Source organism: Rhinopithecus bieti, unplaced genomic scaffold (genome assembly GCF_001698545.2).
Source record: "Rhinopithecus bieti isolate Rb0 unplaced genomic scaffold, ASM169854v2 scaffold_37857, whole genome shotgun sequence".
Taxonomy (NCBI): Eukaryota; Metazoa; Chordata; class Mammalia; order Primates; family Cercopithecidae; genus Rhinopithecus; species Rhinopithecus bieti.
Window position 1 is genome coordinate 1,998,124 of NW_016816299.1, and position 5,645 is coordinate 2,003,768.

Below are 5,645 nucleotides of genomic sequence, written 5' to 3' on the forward strand. Positions count from 1 at the left end.
TGGTGTCTCACTCCATACTGTACTGCCTGGGTAGGGTGGAGGGTGGCTTGGGTCATATAAAACTGTCCTTTCTATCTTTTTCAATGCATTCTTTCTTATTTCTGTGCTGTATCTGGGTGCTGTAATCTCTCACCAGGTTTCTTTAGCTCTTGTGAAAGTGTATTCATGCATGGATGGTTGTTTAAATTGATGTTAATGTAGAGACATGAGCACCAGAAAATCCTACTCTGCCATCTTGCTGATGTCTACACCAACTCCCCTCATTGGGCTTTAATGATACAACTTGAAAGACTTAGAGAGTAAAAAGCACCTGAGGATTCCAGGCTGTGAAGGTTTGTTTCCTCCAAAGTAGGGTTTCACAATCTTGACACTATTGATACTTTGAACTGGTGTATGTGTGTGTCTGTGTGTGTGTAGTGAAGATCTACCTGTGCATTTGAAGATGTTTGGTAGCGTCTCTGACTAGATGCTGATAGCATGGCAACATAGTTTGACAAAGAAAAATATTTACAGATACTACCAAATGTCTCAGTGGAGAAATAGCCACAGATTGAGAACCACTTTTTAAAAAATATTCCCAAGTTACCCAACTAGCCACTTAAAAGTGTGTGTTCTTGAGCTCTCTTCTTGAAAAGACTGTGGAAAGGGGCATCCTTTTCAGTAGTATCAGGGATGCTCCCCATCCTGAAGGCCCATAGTAAAATTGCTGGCTTGTCTTAAGTGACAAAGCTCACCTAGTTCCTTCAGGAACTCACTGTCTTGCAGTGACCAATCCCCTCTTCTCTATGGACATGATGGGACCCATGTTATAAGAACTTTATTTTTATCCACACTCCTACCCCCTGGAGGTAGATACATTCCTTTTTCTAACCGCTGGATCCTGTGGAGGCTGGAAGTAGCAACCACATTTCATTTATTCAATCTTTGTTTTCTGTCAACTGTTATATTACTAGAGAAATAAATCTGCTCTTATTTCAACTTTGAAGTTTAAATATAAAACTAATTTTCTATCAAATAAATTGTTTGTTTACTTATAAAACATGCTTGTTTGCATTTTACATTTATTTAGGAAATAATCTTGGTGTGTCTTTCAGTGATTTAAATTATTCTGAGAATTGTGATTGGACGTCACCACAGGTCTAAATTTTCTTTTCTGAAGAAAATAATACGTAAAACCAGTAAAGATTTCCACCGTTGCCTGAGTCATCAGACATGGCTAATAGAAGCCCAGAGTCAGCAAGTGGGCTAATTCACTCTCATCCAACCTCAATGCTAAACAAGCAACCAGAGCTCCAGGACTATAGAATTTCCAGGCAAGTGAAAAAAAATTCACATTTAGATAGAAGGTGTGAATAGTGTCATTAATATGTGAATACAGCTTTTAATTTAATTTTTTAGTCAAAAATTAACTAAAATAATTTTGTCCCCTCCCAGTTTATTGGTTTTGCATCGGTATTTTGTGCTGTATAATAGAATCACCCAGAAACTTAAAAGACTGAAAACACAATCCTTTATTTAGCTCAGTGTTCTAGGGGATGACTGCTTGGGCTATGTGGTTTCGTTCAGCTGTATGGTTTCTCTGCTGGTTTCAACTAGACTCACTCACTCATTCACATATCTGCTTATTTGCAAATCACCTAGCTCTGCTTCTGGGGGTTGACTTGTTGTAAATTGGAGTGACAGGGGCAACTGGGCTACACATTTCTTATTATCCAACAAACTAGCTTATGCTTGTTTACCTGCAAGAACAGAAGCTTCAAGGGGGCTTGAATCCAAAGCTGGGAACATCCAAAACATTACTTCTATCAGATTCCTTGGTCAAACCAAGTCACAAGAGAAGCTCAGATTCAGGCCATTGAGGAACAGATTCTATCTCTTGATGGAAGATGCTGTAAAGTATTTCAGTCATGTTTGTAATTTATCACAGTTGTTCTGAATTTGATTTATTTTGTAATGAAAAATAATTAAAACTGGTATCTTTCAAAAAGGAAGACATGCTTAATTTCATCAAACCTTACAACACTGGAGCTCTGCAATTTAGGACACAGAATTGTGCAATGTTTATAAATTATTCTTTTCAAAAACCAGGCACAGGGGATTATAATTTGCAAATAGGCAGACCTTGGAAAAGGGCATTCCTTCTCGGAAAATTGACTACCAAGTTTTTCTCTACTTGCTATTTTTTGCCTCGTTTATTCCTCCTATCCAAACACTTGATTCTTAAATATCTTCTGATTATAGAGAAGAAATCATAGTTTTATTTTTTATCAAAATTGAATAAATATTTTACCATCTACTCTTACACAGTTCCTTGCAATAGTTTTGTATAGATTCATTCCCCTTTAGGGAAAAAAAAAATCACAATTCAATTAATATGCCCAGGATCTTTTAAAAAAGTATTTTTGGTTCATATTCAGATAACAGATGCTCTAAGGCTGTGTAAACTACATAACTTTCTCTCTGTAATGTGGACAATTATAAGTACTTTGCTTTTGGCTTATTTCCATAATTTTTAAGAGACAAACATCTGAATTATATTATGTGTGGTACTTGCATACTTGCAAATATATTACTCACACAAAGATTTCACTTATAAGCTGAAAAATGACCAAATCATTTGTAGAGAATTATAGGGTTAAGAGTTATATTAAGTTTGCAATTCTATGTGCATATCTTATATAATTTCTCTTTAAGAGCTAAGATATGTTACACAGATACGATATGTTTATAGTTATAGAAGGCCATGGACCAAAGGAGAAAGACTTATGCCTTGGAGATACGTAAGACAGAAGAAAAGGTGAGGTGGAAGGGAGTGAGGGAAGGAAGTATAAAAATAACTGAAAAGGTAATATATGAATTATCTTTCCCCTTCTTTAACAGTTTTATTTGCTTCTACTCTTCCCAGCATAAGCTGCACAATAAAATAAATTCATGTTATTGAGAATTCCTGAATCCTCAAGCATGCTTTGAAAGTACCCATGGATTAAATTAAGAAGACACACATGAGTGAATTGACTTGAGTTCAGATCCAGCCCTCTCCCACACTTACAAACCGAGATGAATTGAGTAAACCACATTGATCCCCATTTTCTTCAATAGCAAATTGAACATGATAATAGCTACCTATCAGTGCCAATGTAAAATCTGATTATATTGAACAATTATAATGTTTACTGAAGAGTACAATTGTTCAATGAATGATCAATGTTTTATTCATATACAATAATTTTTTGGGGGGAGTTGGAGAACCATCCTCTATTCTGTCTCTAGTATACGTGAAGAATTTTTGTATTTGTCATAAATAAAATATTTGTCCATTAAACATACGAAAGTCATCTTAACAAATATTTTCATTGAGCAAATGTAGCTGCACTATTTAAAACCTTAGGGGCCGACCGAGCACGGTGGCTCACGCCTGTAATCCCAGCACTTTGGGAGCCCGAAGCTGGCGGATCACGAGGTCGGGAGACCAAGACCATTCTGGCTAACACGGTGAAACCCCGTCTCTACTAAAAATACAAAAAATAAAAAATAAAAAATAAAAATTAGCTGGGCGTGGTGGCGGGCGCCTATAGTCCCAGCAACTCCGGAGGCTGAGGCAGGAGAATGGCGTGAACCTGGGAGGCGGAGCTTGCAGTGAGCCGAGATTGTGCCACTGCATTCCAGCCTGGTCGACAGAGTGAGACCCCTTTTCAAAAAACAAAAAAAAAAAAAAAAAAACACCTTACAGATAAGAGTGAATTTAAAGTACATATTTTAGAGTACATATTTCTTATATGGTTATGAGAAAATCAAGAAATTTAAAATTTATATGTAAAAGTTGATTCAACTAAAAATCTTTTTTTAAAAAGGCTAATCAGTATTATTGATGGTAATGCAAACAATGTAAACTATACTTTTATGACTTAGTAATTATTCAGTAACTTCACTCATAACATGGTGAAGGAAGTATTGCAACATACAGAACAACTAAGCATAATTCATGTATATTGACACAGATCTCTAATTTCAATAAGATAGTATATAAACTTAGAAAACATTAAATTATAGCTTCAGTTTGGTACATTTTTAATACTGTGCTTTAAGAGTCAACTACTAACTCTAATTTTTCAGCTTTTCTGTTTTGCCAAACATGTTAAATACTTAGAGAAAGTAAATAAATATAATTGCATATGCTCTCAATTACTGAGACAGTGGTTAAGATAGGCCAAGTATTAAGATAAATAGATAAAAGGATTAATCATTGACTTCAGGAAGTATCTGCTCTAGTGCAAGAATCATTATTGAATTTTAATAATTATAAATCTAAAAATCATTTAATGATTACAAGTCATTAAATTTGGTATCTTTGTGACAAGAATCCCATACTTCAATGACTTTTTTCCTCTTGCTTGTTTGGACAACAATTACCTCCTTTTCTTTATCTCACTAAAGCTTTCAAAATTCAGTGCTCTCATTGATTCCTTTGGACATGTTTTCTGACCTCGTCGAAGACCTGGTGCCCTGTATCTGTCCCTGAACACTAAATTAACCTTTTCCACAAGATGTAAGATATTGGAGTAGTGTGTGCCTCTGCTATCACAATGCCAACAGAGAAGAGATATAGGAAGATGCTTGTTCTGTGAAAAATATACCTACACAATACAGATGTTTGTGTGTCTGTGTGTGTGCAAAAATTGTTTTCATTTATCACATACTATCAATGTCTTGATAAAAACGATCTATTGACTATAGTAGAAAGAGATCCATACCACATTTCATGGCTCACTTGAGCCCATATTGTTTTTCACTAGCTCCCTATAAACTCCTTTGTTGTTTTCTTCAGTCCTAACAATGTTTTTTCCATCTCTTTTCCCCCAATTGTTTGAAAATTTCCAACCACTGCCCTCTTTGGAAATTTGTACAAATGTTTTCTCAAAGTCCACAATGCTCGCGTATGTTCATGGCTGATTGTCCATTATTCACATCACATCTTAAAATATGTCATCTTAAGAGAAGACATTCAGAGCATTGTTCTAAAATAGCCATCAAAACTTGTTTAAGTCTCTCTCTATACCACTGCCCACATTTCCTTTTTAGTAACTTTTTTTTTTTTTTTTTTTTTTTTTTTTTTAGGTTTTAAAAAACCATTAAAAAAAAAAAAATAGAGTCTGTTTGCACCAGTTAGAGTGTAAGTTTTGAGAAGGCCAAGTCCTCAGTGTTTTGTTATGAAGTAAATGTTCAAGGAGTATGTGCTTGCGGGTGCATGTATGTGTATGTTTATTTTGAATGACTCATCTTTTGACTCAAAAAATAAGTATGTGGCTGGGCACGGTGGCTCACGCTTGTGATCCCAGCACTGCGGGAGGCCAAGGCGGGCAGATAATTTGAGGTCAGAAGTTTCAGATCAGCCTGACCGACATGGTGGAAACCCATTTTTACTAATAGCACACAAAAAAAATTAGCTGGGAGTGGTGGCACATCCCTATAATCTCAGCTACTTGGAAGGATGAGGCAGGAGAGTCGCTTGAACTCGAGTGGTGGAGGTTGCAGTGAGTGAAACCGTGCCACTGCACTCCAGCCTAGATGACAGAGGGCGACTCCATTTCATAATAAATAAATAAATAGGCCGGGCGCGGTGGCTCAAGCCTGTAATCCCAGCACTT